Source organism: Balaenoptera acutorostrata, chromosome 8, assembly GCF_949987535.1.
Source record: "Balaenoptera acutorostrata chromosome 8, mBalAcu1.1, whole genome shotgun sequence".
NCBI lineage: Eukaryota > Metazoa > Chordata > Mammalia > Artiodactyla > Balaenopteridae > Balaenoptera > Balaenoptera acutorostrata.
In genome coordinates this window covers 24527457-24543085 of record NC_080071.1, presented here as the reverse complement: position 1 = coordinate 24543085, position 15629 = coordinate 24527457, and positions in this window count along the sequence as shown.

The following is a 15629-nucleotide window of genomic DNA, read 5'->3' as shown; positions in this document are numbered from 1 at the left end:
TTTCAGACCTTTGGCCTCCTAAACTATAAGAAGACATATTTCTGTGGTTTAAGCTACCCAGTTTATGGTAATTTGTTATGGCAGCCATAGAAAATTAATATACATAGCCAAGAAGAATTAAAATTGTAGATGGACTCAAGGTTGCTACTTAGCTGATCTTGAGATAGGGAGATCATTCTGGATTATCCAATAGAGCCCAATATCATCACAGGGATCCTTAAATTCGGAAGAGAGTAGCAGAAGAAAGAGACCCAGAAATGATAGCATGAGAAGGAATCTGCCTTACTGTGATGGCTTTGGAGATGAAGGAATGGGGCTATGAATCAAAAAATGCAGGTGGCCTCTAGAAGCTGGAAAAGGCAGAGAAAAGGACTCTCCTTCAGAGCTGTGAGGAGGAAACCAGCCCTGCCAACACCTAGTGACTTTAGCCCAGTGATTTTTTTTCATTGCCCCATTTAAAATAATTGTATACTTAAATCCCTCCTATACCTTTGCTCCTGTTGGTCTTTTTGCCTGGAGCTTCGATAGTTTCCCTATCCAAATTTTACCCTTTCTTCAAACGTAATTCAAATCCATCCTCTTTCAAAAAAGCCTTTCCTGGTCACTTTAGTCCTTATCAAATGTCCCCTTCTCAAATGAAATGTAATATTACTAGTCTATATCAATATTCTGATACATTCATATAGTTTTTATATTATATACTGTTGACTAATATATGCTAATAAGCTTGTTTTCTCAAGTAGATTTTAAGCTACACACTCAGTCACAACCAGAAACAGATGGCACACACAAAGTAGGATAATTTGAGTAGACTTTGTTTACAAAAGTGTAATTTACAAAGATGTGTGTATGAGGACGAAGCATAAGGGATCGTGGAACAACCTGGGGATACTGTAAGCAAGTTAATACCATCCATAGGCAAGAAGACATAAAAGGGAAAGAGTAGATACCAGAGCTCAGAAGGAAAGACAATATTTTGTAGTCAGCTGTCTTGAGAGGAGCGGTGATCATTGTTTGAGAGAGACAGTCAACCTTGCAAGAGACCTTGCGAGGGAATAAATACCTTGGTCTCACTCTGGTTGGTGCTCTTATTGACAGGAGTCCTGTTAACGTAGTCCATGTAGTTCTGCCTCAAGGGGCAAAGAACAGGGTGGAAAATATTGGAGAATAGATTAGTGGAGGCAAGTAGAATAAGGGCTTTAGTATCATCCAAAGCATAGGTCTTGGCAGGACTATGGGAATATTACATACATATATACTTTATAAGTACTTGTTAATTGTAATTAGTTTAAAGCAATTATGTGTTTAATATAGTATGTATTATGTGATTGTTATTTAATGAAATAAATATTTTTTAAATACTTGCCATGTGATAGGCACACTTCCTCAAGTCTTGAGGATATAGTGGTAACCATAACAGAAAGCCAAAAAAAACCCTTGCTCACTGGAGATTACACATGTCATATACAGAGTGTGTATGATAGAGCTATAAAATACTTTGGTATATGCCAGAGATGCACTCAAATAGATTTCAAATCTCATAACCAAAAACTTCATCTAAATAGTTTATTGATTTACAAAAGGTCACCTATGCAACAAAGTACTACATAGTAGGTACATTTATTAAAAATGTATATGTGGAAAATTTTTAAATTTAATGCTAAAAATTATAGAATATTATTTGTTTTAAAAATGTCACTAATTTTGTATAAATCCCCATAATGTTTGCTTAATACTAGATGAACATGTACAGATTTATATTTGTAGATTAGAGCCTCAACCTTAAAACTCAAGTGCACTTGAGTGTGCTTTGATACAGATAAATTCTACTGATGCAGAGTGCTTCAGCTTTCAGCTAAACTCCAGCCAAACTCCAGCTTAGTTTAGCTCCATACATTACCTCTTTGATGAAGATACTTTTGCTGGGAAAATTAGGTATTAAGTCCCTTAATTTTAATGCTCAGCATAGTTTCCTTATGTTGTTCCGTGAAAAACCAATGAATCCAAGAGGAGTTGTAAAATTTATTCAAATGTCAATATAAGAATTGCACTAATTTAGTTACCATTTCAAAGCATTGATTTTTGGTGTGCTTATGAATGTCTGTTGGCTCCTTTTATCAAGCCCAATTAGCTCACCATTTCCCTGTAAGTTTCCCAAAAGCCTCTTTATTAAGATATTCAAGGTCAGTAGATATTATTAATCAAAATGTCCAACATTCAGAACAAAAAGACTGAAGAACTTAGAATGAATCTTCATGGACAGGGTCTTAGACACATTCATCATCAATTATTTTCAGACAGTCAACCTAATTATTATTATATTATTGTATACCAAGTACGGAAAAACACTATGTTAAATACTCTGGGGAAAAAAGGTATGTAGGGACAAGACAATATCCTTAAGAAGTTTCTGACTTAGTTCTAGAGGAAATATGGGGGAAAAGAGAACTATAACTCTAAGTCCCTACACATTGGAATTTAAGAAGATACCAACTATACATAAGCAAGTAAAGCTTCAGGGGAAAAACAAACATTTGATCTAACCCCTGCAGAATGAGGTTTTGTTTGGTTGTTTACTTTGTTTGTGTTGTCTAAGATGGGAGAAGATAACACTTCAGGAAGAGAAAATGACACAACAGAAAAGCAGATATTAGAAAGTATGGGAACTTTTGCTCACCCAAGTGTTTTCGTTGGACAAATAAGTCTGTTCGGTTTTGTCCAACTATGAAGAAGACCATTTCCAAGACCACTTTATTCTCACTGCCACTGGAGGTGTTTATATTATTTGCAGCCAGAATGATTATATTCTGTTGCTTCTTCTTAAAAGGAGATCATACATTACAAGATCAATGATTTGAAACAAGTAAATATAATTGATAAGGAATCTGCTGATATATGAAATGTCAGTTAGCTATTTAATCAATTATAAAAACCTCCCCCCCTTCTATTCATCAAAAATTCTGTAATTCCTTTAAGGACTTATTTCCTTATCCTCAGACCAGAATTTCTCTCTCATTTTGTGTTTCTATATCCATTTGTATGAGTTTCCGAGACAAATAACCACATGATATATTGTTTGGTTAGCAACCTCGAGAGTTCCTGAGGTGAAACTTGAAATTGACCCCCCTACCGGGAGGGCAAGGAAAGACCAAAGAACGAGGCAGGCCACTCCAGATGGGTAGGTAAGAGGTTTAACAAGCAAAGGAACTTAATGTGAGGCTCCTCTTGGGTGGCCACAAGATGAGTAGATCTCTACATCTGCCCTCCAGAATTTTAAGAGTTTATATAGAGGCCTTAATGGGGTCTAGACACATACACAGTGCAGATGGTCTCAACAACGTTACTCTCTAGAAACTGCATCCTTGAAGCAGCTCCTAGTACGGCGACAATAGGCAGAACCGACATTCCAGGCACAGGGAAGGGAGTAAGGAGTCTCTGATTGCCCGATCCAGCTCAAGGGTCAACGGCAGTCATGTCGTCTCAATGACTTTCTGCAACATATATTAATTTTAGAATTTATACCCAATTAATATTGGTTTACCTTGAAATATTGAATTATTTATCAATCAATAAAAATTGCATAACAGGTCCCACATGCCTTTTCCCCTTTAATGACTAAAAGCAAAAAGCTAACTTTGTTATTCAATCATAGGAACTACATTAAGCTAAATAATTGGGTGTATTTGTTTTTCTTTTTTATTTAAATGTATATTTGTAAGCTGTAAAGATGTTAAGATATGTACTTGCATGTACCACATATTTTAACACCATTACTCTATTTTTAATGTAGCCTTTCTCAAACACTTGAGAAAATATAAATGATAAATTAGTTAAAATTTTATTTATATTTTGAAATCTACTGGTTCATGTCAAATGTCCTAAGTGCAAGGAAGTCTCCCATGAATAAGTTTTGCACATTTATGAACCACTCTTTCAAGTAACAGAGTTAAGAGGAAGTTGACAGTTAATGACTCTACTAAATTAATTATAAAAACAAAGAGGCAGAAGTAGTGAAAACTATTTGTTAGAACATACAGTTTTGCAAAAATTATAACTTAAATTAACCCATTTATTCTCTCCCAGAAACTTTCTGTAGGGACTTACAAGCATGTTTTATGACCTTAATTGAATTTTCATTCACTGCAAAAGTAATGACTCTTAAAGTGATACAGTTTAACAACCAAAGAGGTTTATGAACAATTACAGATAATCAAAACATTTGCATCAGCAGATATATTGTATTCTGCATTTCCCAAGTTATAGTTATTGTTTCCTGGTCAGCAAATTATGGGCTATGTACAACCATGTTCAGTTCGTAGCAAGGTTGACAAAGCAACAAAAATACTGGTCATATCAGTTGAGTTACCATGTGGTTGATCCTTGTGGCTGATTAATTTTTGATATTGAGTTTTGGTGAGAATAGTGAGAAATCATTATGCTACCCTGGTATAACAGACAGAACGAAAGAAAGTGAAACTGTTTGGAAATCATAATCTAGGTAAGAGTAGTTTTGTGTGTGTGTGTTTATGTATCTTATTAATGTGATTTGATGAGCCTTAAGGTAACAAGATTTGTGGGACATTTGAAAAATAGAATTTTCTCCAAATAATTTCCCAGTATATTTTTTAAACTTTGCTACTAGCAATTGAGTTTTTGATTTAAATATTGAAATTCTAAGGGCTTCTGAAATGTATTGGGTCACTAAGCATCTTAGAAAAATGTGTTTGCCAGAACATCTTCTTTTGGGAATTAGGTAAGGAAGAGTATAGGTGTTGCATAGCCTGAGCATGTGTATTTATTCCTGGGGCCTTTGCGTTTGATGCAGAGGAATGAAACTGTGGTAAAAATTTCAGACATCAAGCACAACTTGTTTAACAATCTTTCTAGTCACCTTCCAGTTGAGGGTGGCCATGATGCATAGTTCTGATAAGGGATAGTTTGCTAGGTGGAATCTCTAAGACTTTCATTTTTTTAAAGAGAGGGCAAATTCAGGTGGGTATGTCCTTTTATGCCCCTTTTGCCTCTTTTCTTCTTTTTTCCCTAACTCATCGTGCCTGGAATACTAATTAGAGGCTATTTTGCAACCATAAAGAAACAAACATGAGAAAAATAGAAAAGTATAAGATGTGATAACGCTGTACCTTTAATGGCATAGACTTGAGCTGTCCTGCCCAGGACTTCCTAAGGAGGGTTTTTTATGGCCTAACACTGACAGACTTCTGAGTCAAGCACATTAGTTTAGAGTTTTCCGTTGCTTGCAGCCAACTGCAGTTCTAACAGATACACTTTCAGTCACACAATGCAGAGAACTGCCCCCTGCATCACTTGCTAGTCTTGTTGCAATGCCAAAGTTGATGAGATATCCTGAAATCCCCCAGGAGAATGCCAATGTCACATTGCTTAATATCAGCACTAATGTTAGAAAGTCTTTGTAAAGGTGAACCATTCTAGGACTATCCTGAAGTGTTATTATGAAAACATATTCAACACAGAAAATACCACACGTGAACAAAATAATGCTCAACATGGTTTCTTTCATGGACTATTTAAACAATCATTTAGAGCGAATAATTCCCATTTTTATGTCTTTTTTCTCCTAGTTTTATTTTTAGCGTGTTTTGTAATGTAGTGTCTGCCAGAATAAGGTATAAGAAACTCTATTTTGATCCATAATGGTGCATGACAAAATATCATGAAACAAAAGTAAGAAGAATTGAAAGAGGGATTTCTTGACCTGAATGTATTCTTTAGATTATGGTTGATAGCATAATGAGAAATGACAGTGAAAAATGATCTGCCAGAGAAAATGATCCAGTATTATTTGCTACTATGTTGTATTATGCTATGAAATAATAATTCACATAAAAAATGGTAAGAAAGTAAATCTTTAAAAATACACTAGGAAGAATGGAAGTAGTAGATGAGAATTATTTCCAATGCTTAATTTTATCCAGGACTAACAATGTTAATGACTAATTCAATGGAACGCCAATTTTGCTATTTAGATTAACTCCCTGTATATAATGAATTAACAGTATTCAGCAAAAGAACTTAATGTAGAAGGCTTGAAATAAAATATTAGTGTCATAAGTTTTATAATTATATTTTGCTCAAAAAGAGACAGAATATTCATTTAGGACAAATTAGAGAAAGAGAAATGAAAATTTGTCTTTGAAAAGATTAAATATGTTCACATTGGGTAAAAGCATCTCAAAGAATTTCCAGATCCAAAGTTCTGTAAAACCTTACTAAAATGTGCATGACTGTGCAGTATGGCTTAGATATGCAGTGTTGGTTAAAAAGAAACATTCAAATTAGTTATCAAATTTAGAAATTTAACAGATTTGGAAGAGGGAGGCTGTTTTAGCAGTTAGTAAGGGCATGAGATTCACATATTAGTTACAAAGCTGGGAAATGAACTGAGCTGAACTCATTTTGTGACCTAAAGCAGATCTCTCCATCTCAATTTTCTTAGGTGTAAAAGTGAGCTGAGAGAGGTGACAGTCCTTGTTCCCTCACCTGCCTCACTCCATGGGCAGGAAGTTCCCTTCAAAGTCAGTGTAGAGAAGGTTGAAGAGGAAAGGGAACTCAAACCAAACATGAATGCACATGCAGTTGTTTGTATAAACCCTCGATTTTACTGCTATAGTAACAACCACTTGCAACTATGATTATCTTTGATTTATAGTCAAGCACAGCTATTAATTGCAAACATATGTTTCCATTTAGCAGTTTCAAGGTGGAATGGATTTTATATTGCCAGTAATTAGTTTACTTTATTGTATGCACATGCTTATTCTTCTTTATAATGTCATTAAAATGGATGTCAAGTTTGCAGTAAATTATTTCTAGGTACCTTTATAATACCAAGCATATGGTACAATTGTATGTCAACCTGAATGAAACACATCTATATTTGTTTAGAAATAGAATCTTATTGATACTTAGGAAATAAGACTGTTCTTTCATGTTATTGGGGTGAAACAGTTGGTGTGGGGTTTTGGAGGTGCTGTTTTAAATGGTTGTTGGATTGTGTAGTAACAGGGATGGCCATCTTCCAGAAGGGTATGGTGGGCTCATGATTACCTTAATTCCTTCATTCTTTTCTTTCTTTTTTTTACTTTCCTTCCACCCCTGCTTCCTTCCTTTTACCCTTCCTTCAATTCTTTCTCTTTCTTTTTCCTTGTGTATAACCTACTTCTCTTCCTTCATCCGTTTCTTTATCCTTTCCTTGCTTCCTCCATCCATTCCTTCTCTTTCTTTCTTCCTGTTACCTTTTAATATTCTCTCCTTCCTAGCCTCATTTCCTCCTGTCTTTCCTATCTGTCCTGACTCAGTTCCAACCATTGATCCTGCTTACTTCTTTTCCTTCCTTTCATGCATCCTGCCTCCCTTCCATCCATCCATCCATTCATCCATTTATACTATATGCTTTCCTTTTTTCTCTCTTATAACAAACATTCATTGGGTACTTACTGTGTGCCAGATGACATGCCAAATACTAGGAATCCTGAAATAAATAGCACATGGTCTTCAAGGTGATGAATGTGTGTCCACAAGGAGGAATGAAAAATTTAAAACTTATTAGTAAAATCATATAAAAGACTATAGAGAAAGTGGTATGGGTTGGAAAAATGAGGCTTATGCACAAACCTTCATTTCTATCATCCATCTCTACTTTCAGAGACCACTTGAAGGTATCTGGTGTAGCCGATAAGCATCCCATCCCTGCTATGATACACTGTGTTAGTCGTTATCACAATTGGGAATTGCCCTCTCTTCAGATCTCAGTTCTTTCTTTCAATAGCCCATTATATTATCATAAGTTCATTCTGAAGAGACCTTGGGTTAGTCAAGCACCAAAGACAGCCCACCTGGGCTTCTCCAGTCCTGCACATTCCTAAGAATGGCCTGTCTTCAGGACTTGCCCTTGGTTAGACTCCTGGGAATTTGACCTCTGAGTCCTTGAAATATCCTGCCTGATAAGAATTGTGCTTGTATGCTTGAGGGCTTGGGCCATGCTGTGGTTTGACATCTGGGGTGGTGGTGGACTGAAGACTGAGTAGCTGAGGTCAGTTGCATGAGCACCGCATGCCTGTGTGACAAATCTTCAATAAAAACCTTGGATACCAAGTCTTGGGTGAACTTGTCTGGTTGGCAGCACTTCACATGTCCTCACATGGGTTTTCCACTGGGAGGGGACACCTGGAATCTTGCACCTGGTTCTTCTGGACTTCACCCCATGTACCTTTTTCCTTTGCTAATTTTAATCTGTATCCTTTCACTGTAATAAACTATAACAATGAGTATAACAACTTCTTTGAGTCCTGAGTCCTTCTAGTCAATCATCAAGCCTGAGGGTGGTCTTGGGGCTCCCTAACATGCCAAGAGGTACCTGCTCCATTCTGCACTCTCTACAGACCACACATTGTGCTATAGTTAGGTAATATGATACCATTGGGAGCAACTGGGTGAAGGTATGTGGGATCACTATGTTTTGTTTCTTATAACCATATGTGAATCTGCATGTACAATGATCTCAAAATGAAACTTAAAAAAAAAAACCTCTGAATTCCATGCAGAGTTCAGAATGGTGCATTTTATTTTCCATGAATTATATCTCAAAAAAGTAGATTTTAAAATCTCTGGATAATGACACAAATATTCTAAGAACTAGAAACACAGGCTACTTCTATCAGTAAGGGGTTCAGATAGAAAAAAAAAAAGTTCTAAATTGCTTTATTACAAAGTCCTATTTCTTGTCCTTCATATATTATAGTAGCCAGAAACACTGATGCATTCTCTCGACGTTGGTTGCTATTACTAGATCAACTATTCATGCTTTTTCACTTAGGTTGAATGTTTTCCCAAGAGGCTCCTCAATCCCTCTCACAAATAAGCTTTTGTAGGACAGCCCCATCTTTCTTCCAGAAGTACTCGAACATGCTATAAAACCAGTTAGACACAAACTGAAATCCCTCCTTCAAAATAAAGACAAATTTAATAACCCTACTCAATCAATTCAAATATATTTGTTGAATGCTTATTTGAGGCTAATGTTGTATCAGGAGTTGCCACAGCTAACAAATTAAAAAGATCCATATCTTCATGGGCATTATCGTAGCTCTGCTACTTGCTACCTATGTGATCTTGGTATGTGTCTTAATGTCTTTGAAATTTAGTTTTCTCAACTGTAAAATGGTGAAAGTAAGAGTACTTACCTCATAAGTTATAAGAATTGAGTTTCAAAATATTATATAACAATGCAAAGGAAGTGCCCCAATGGGTGGCAAGGGGTAAATACATCTTGGGCATCAGAAAAGAAGAGTAAAACAATGATTCAAGTGGTCAGGGAATTATAAATATGGTGGGAGTTGAGTAACCTGTAGAGAAATTAGGTGGAGATAGTGAAGGAAACATTAAACACTTGTTGCAAGGGAGGATGTTTGTCATTGGGCTAGAAATGATAGTGAATCTATAGGGCTATGGTGGAAGATGAGGATAGATAGATAAAGTGTACAGTTGTGGAGAACTTTACATAGTAAATAGAACATAGATTTTTTATCCAAGAAGTAATATAAGGCTATTAAAACCTGTAATATGGGCACAATAAAAATTCGATGTTTCAAAGAATATGAATGGGATATTAATTAGTAGAATGGTTTGAAATTATAATAGTCTGAGAGCAAGGAAACAATTTAGGAGACTACTTTATGATCTAGAAGTAAAGTGATAAAAGTCTGAAATCTTAAAGTTTGGAGCCAAGAAATAGAATGAAGGAAAATAAACTAAATATACCATTTTATTATATTATGATAATTTAATCTAATGCATTAATGAATGGTAACAATGTGATCTGTGTGAGAATATATGTTGGCTTTAATAAAGAGAATATATGTTGCCTTAATGGTTAATTAATAGTCTATAACTGGGACTTCCCTGGTGGCACAGTGGTTAAGAATCCGCCTGCCAATGCAGGGGACACGGGTTCGATCTCTGGTCCGGGAAGATACCACGTGCGGTGGAGCAGCTAAGCCCGTGTGCCACAACTACTGAGCCTGTGCTCTAGAGCCCGTGAGCCACAACTACTGAGCCCATGTGCCACAACTACTAAAGCCCATGCTCCTAGAGCCCATGTTCCGCAACAAAAGAAGCCACTGCAATGAGAAGCCCATGCACCACAACGAAGAGTAGCCCCCGCTCACTGCAACTAGAGAAAGCCCGCGTACAGCAATGAAGACCCAATGCAGCCAAAAATAAAAATAAATAAATAAATAATTTGAAAAATAGTCTATAACTATTACACATATCATAATTTCCTTTCAATGGGAATTTAGGGTTTTCTTCTCAGTAGATGAATGAATGACTCATCAGTAACAATGTATCAAATATACACTGTTAATTTTTTACCAAATTTATTGCACAATGATCTTCAGACTACTCGTTCATTCAACAAATAATTGGGTCTATCCACTACATACTGTATTAGGTATGGTTAAGATATACTCTTTTATTTATAACATAATATTTTGAGAGTTGTAAAGTTTGAGTCTCCTATTTTCTTTTTAATTTCCACAACTGAATAATTATAACCACCACGTTCCTGACATAAAACACTTCCATCATCCCAAAAATTTTCCTCTGGTCCCTTTGCATTCAATCCTCCTCTTCACTTCTAGCTTTTGACAACCACTCATCTATTTCTATTAGTATAGTCTTGCCTTTTTAGAGGAATTTTATTTAAATGGAATCACACAGTTTGTATGCTTTTGTGACTGGCTTCTTTCATTAAGCATAGTGCTTTAGAGATGCATACATATTGTTTAGTGTATCAGTGTAGAGTATTACATTTTTTTCCTGAGTTACATTCAATTGTGTGAAGAAACCACAACCACAATTCTTTTATCCATTCACTAGTTATTGGACATTTGGGTAATTTCTAATTTGGGTCTATTATGAATAAAGCTGCTTGTAAATATTTACATGCAAGACCTTGTTTGGACTTATGTTCGGTCACATGATAAAATGTATATATGCTTAATTTTATAGGAAAGTCTTTATAAGAAACTTTATAACTTTTGTAAGAAACATTTCAGTAGTGGCTGTACCATATTTTATTGCTACCATCAAAGAGAATTTCAGCTGTTCAACATCCTCATCAATACTTGGTATTGTCAAACATTTCTTTTTAAATTTTAGCCATTCTATTGGGGGTGAAGTAGTAGTAGTTTTGGGTTTTGATCTATGTTTTGTTAATGATTAAAAATGTTGACCATATTTTCAAGTATTTATTGCTATCTTTATATCTTCTTTATTATAGTGTCTGCTCATTACTCACTAACAATTGCCCAGTTTTAATTGATTTTTGTCCTTTCATTACTGACTTTTAAGAAGACTTTATATATTCTGGATACAGGTACTTTACTGGATATGTGCCTTACAGTTTTCCCCAATCTTTGAATTGCCTTTTCATTTTTTGGAAGAACAAAAGTTTATAATTTTGTTGAATTCCAATTTATCATTTTTTCTTTTATAATGTAGCCTTTTTTGTGTGTGTCCTGTTTATGAAATCTTTGCCTAAGCCAAAATCACTATGATTTTTTTTACTGTTTTCTTCTATAAATTTTATGGATTTAGCTTTTATAGTTAGACCTATGACCTATTTTGAGCTAATTTATGTGTAAGGTATGATGGAAGGGTTGAAGTATTTTTTTTGTTTTTTCCATATGGCTTCCAATTATTGAAAAGACTATCCTTTCTCCCTTGAATTATCTAGACCCATTTGGTGAAAACCAATTAGTCATATACGTTTGAGTCAATTTCTGAATTCTCCCTTTGGTTCCATTTATCTGTGTCTGTTTTTACACAGTGCCACTCTGTCTTCATTAATGTATGATTGAAATCAGATAATGTGCATATTGAAATCAGATAATGTAAATCCTCCCACTGAGTTCTTCACTTTTAAAATTGTTTTGACTATTTTAGGCATTGGGAGTTTCATATAAATTTTAGAATTGACTTGTTAATTTCTATAAAATTCTTTTGGGAGTTTTATTTTGATTTTATTGAATCTAGAGATTAAGGAGAATTAACGTTTTAACAATTCTAAGTCTTTTAGGCTCTAAACATTGTATGTCTTTGCATTTATTTATGTCTTCTTTAATTTCTCTCAGTGATGTTCAGTAGTTTTTGGTGGATAAGCTTTATTTATAATTTTTAAATATATCCCTATGTATTCCATAATCTTTAAGCTATTTTAAGTTGTGTTGTATTTTAATTTGAATTTCCAAATATTCATTGCTATCATATAAAAATGCAACTGATTTTTAAAACTCTGCCTGTATTTTGCAAGCTTAATAAACTCAATGATTAGTTACAAAGCTTTTTTGGTAAACTACTTAGGATTTCCTGACAAAACAATCATTTAGTCTGTGAAGTGAAGATAGTTTTACTTTTTCCTTTGCAGCCTGTATGATTTTTATTTATTTTTTCTGCCTTTTTTCAGTGGCCACAACCTTCAATGGAATGTTGAGTAAAAGTTGTGAGTGAACACTTTTCCCTGGTTTCTGATCTCAGTGGGGAAATAATTTAGTTTGTTACCATTAAGTATAATATTTGAAAGAGGCTTTTCACAGATGCCTTTTGTCATGTTGAGGAAATTCCCTGGTATTTCTAACTTAATGAGAGTTTTTTTTTTTTAATGACAAGTTGATATTTGATATTGTCAATTTTCTACATCTATTAAGAACACCATTTTTTCTTTTTAATGTCAATATAGTAAATTATACTGATTGATTTTTAAATATCAAACCAACTTTAATTCTTAAGAGAAACTCTAATCAGTTCTCTAAAACTGAGGGAAGATTTGCATCTATGTTCATGAGAGATATTTCTCTAAGATTTCTTGTGATTTCTTTATCTGTTGCAGTACCTGATTGCTGTTTTCATGATCTGGGGACTTTCCCTCTTCTTTCTGTAAAAATTTCTTTAGAATTGCTATTATCCCTTTCTTAAATGTTTGGTAGAATTCACCAATGAAGCCAACTGAAACAAATTTTTTTTGGGCAAGTTTTAAGGAGCTATTCAGGTTCTCTATTTCTTTTTCAGCGAGTTTTCTTAATTTATGTCATTCAAGGTTGTGTGTATTTCATCTTATTTGGTAAATTTGTTGGCATAAAGTTTTTTTTATAATTTTAAAAATTAAATGTCTATAGAATCTGAAGCATTGATTCCTCTTTAATTCATGATATTGGTAGTTTGTGTTTCTTTTTCTTTATTCCTAATCTATCTGGCTAAAAATTTACCAATTTTATTGTTCTTTTCTATGAGTCAGTTATTATTTGCATTGATTTTCTCTATGGTTTTCCAGTTTCTGTTTTATTATTTCTGCTTTTATTTTTTATTTTCCTCCTTTATGCACATTTTGTAGGGGTTTTGTTTGGTACAGTTTTTGGCTGTTGTTTTGATTTTTTCATTTCTTAGGTGAGAAGCTTAGATTTTTGATGTGATAATTGTTAATGAGCATTTAATTCTATAAATTTCCCTTTCAGCTCTGCGTTAGTTGAATCTCACAAAGATTGATATGTCATTTTTCTTTTTTCAATCAGTTTGAATTATATTCTAATCTTACTTGTGATTTCTTCTTGACTGTATCAGTCTGGGTTCCACCAGATAAACATATAGATAGATAGATAGATAGATAGATAGATAGATAGATAGATAGATATTATATATAAAACATATTTAGTGCAAGGGAAAATAATTGGCTTAAGTGATTGTGTGACTGGCTAGGCAGTTCCTGCATTTGTAGGGCAGGCCATCAAGAAAGCGCAAGCTGGAACTCCTGGGCATGCCCTAAAGCAGCAGTCCACAGGCAGAATTCAGCCTTCTTTAGGGAAACCTAAGTTCTGCTTTTAGAGCCTTTTAACTGATTGAATCAGGCGCACTCTTCTTGTATAGTGTAATCTTCCTTACTTAAAGTAAGTAAACTGATTATAAACTTTAATTACGTCTATAAAATGCCTGCACAGCAACCCTCAATTAGTGTTTTATTGAATAATTGGGAACTGTAGTGTAGCCAAGTTGACACATAAACTGACCATCACATTGACCCAATAATTGTATGGAAGTAAACTTTTAAATTTCTAAATATTTGGGGACTGTTTATATATCTTTCTTTTTGCACTGTAGTTTGATTCCATTTAGTCAGAGAACATACTTTGTATGGTTTAAATATTTTTACATTTATAGAGCTTATCTTGGTGATTGTTTATCTCGGTGATTTTTCTTTGAGCGCTTGAAACAAGTGCAATTTCTCTTACTCTCCGGTGGAGTGTTCAACAAATGTCAAATAGCTTAAATTTGTTGATAAGTTTGTTCAAGTCTTCTATATCCTTACTGAATTTTTGTATACTTTTTCTATCTTTTATTATAAGAAGAGTGTTGACATTTCTAACTATAATGACAGACTAGTCTATTTCTTCTTTTCCTTCTATCAATTTTTTTGTTTAAAAGTTTTGTAATAACAGTTTTAATGAGATATAGTTCACACACCGTAAGATTTATCCTTTTAAGGTGTACAATTCAGTGTTTTTTTATTATTATATTCACAGAGTTGTGCAACAGTCATCAAAATCTAATTTTAGAACATTTTTATCACTCCAAAAATAAACCTTATACTCATTGGAGATTACTCTCCATTCCTCCCTCCACTAGTCCGGGGCAACCACAAGTCTAATTCATAACTCTAGCGACTTGTCTATTCTGGACATGTCACCTAAATGGAATCACACACTAAGTAGCTTTATGTGCCTGGCTTCTTGCACTAACCATAATAGTTTCAATGTTCATTCACTTTGTAGTATATATCAGTATTTCATTCTTTTTATGGCCTAATAGTGTCCGTTGTATGAATATATCACTTCTATTCGTTAATGATTCATATATGTTAAAACTTGTTATAAGTGAATAAGATTGTTATATTCTCTGATGAATTAATGTCTATCATTATGAAGTGTCCTTCATTATCTCTGGTAATAGTTCTTGTTCTGAAATTCACTTTGTCTGATAATACAACAAGTCCCCTACATACAAATAAGTTCCATTTTGAGAGCGTGTTCATACATCCATTTTTTTCGTTAAGTCCAACAAAGCTAACCTAGGTACCCAACTAACACAATCGGCTATATAGTACTGTACTGTAATAGGTTTATAATACTTTTCACACAAGTAATACATAAAAGCAAACAAACACACAAAAAAGAAAACATTTTTAAGCTTACACTACAGTACCTTGAAAAGTACAGTAGTACAGTACAACAGCTGGCATACAGGGGATGGCAATCGAATGAACAGGCAAGAAGAGTTACTGACTGGAAGAGGGAGAGGAGGTGGGAGATGATAGAGCTGAGCGATCGTCAGCAATAGGGGATGGAGGGCAAGCTGCAATTTCACTCACGCCTGACGTTGATGGAACGCATGTTTGCATCTTTGAAAGTTGGCAACTTGAAGGTTCCTATGTAGGGGACTTACTGTACAGTAATTCCACCTTTTGAAAATAGTTTGTATGCTCTATATTTTGCTATTTTTTGATTTTGAACCTATTTGCATCTTTATATTTAAAGTGGATT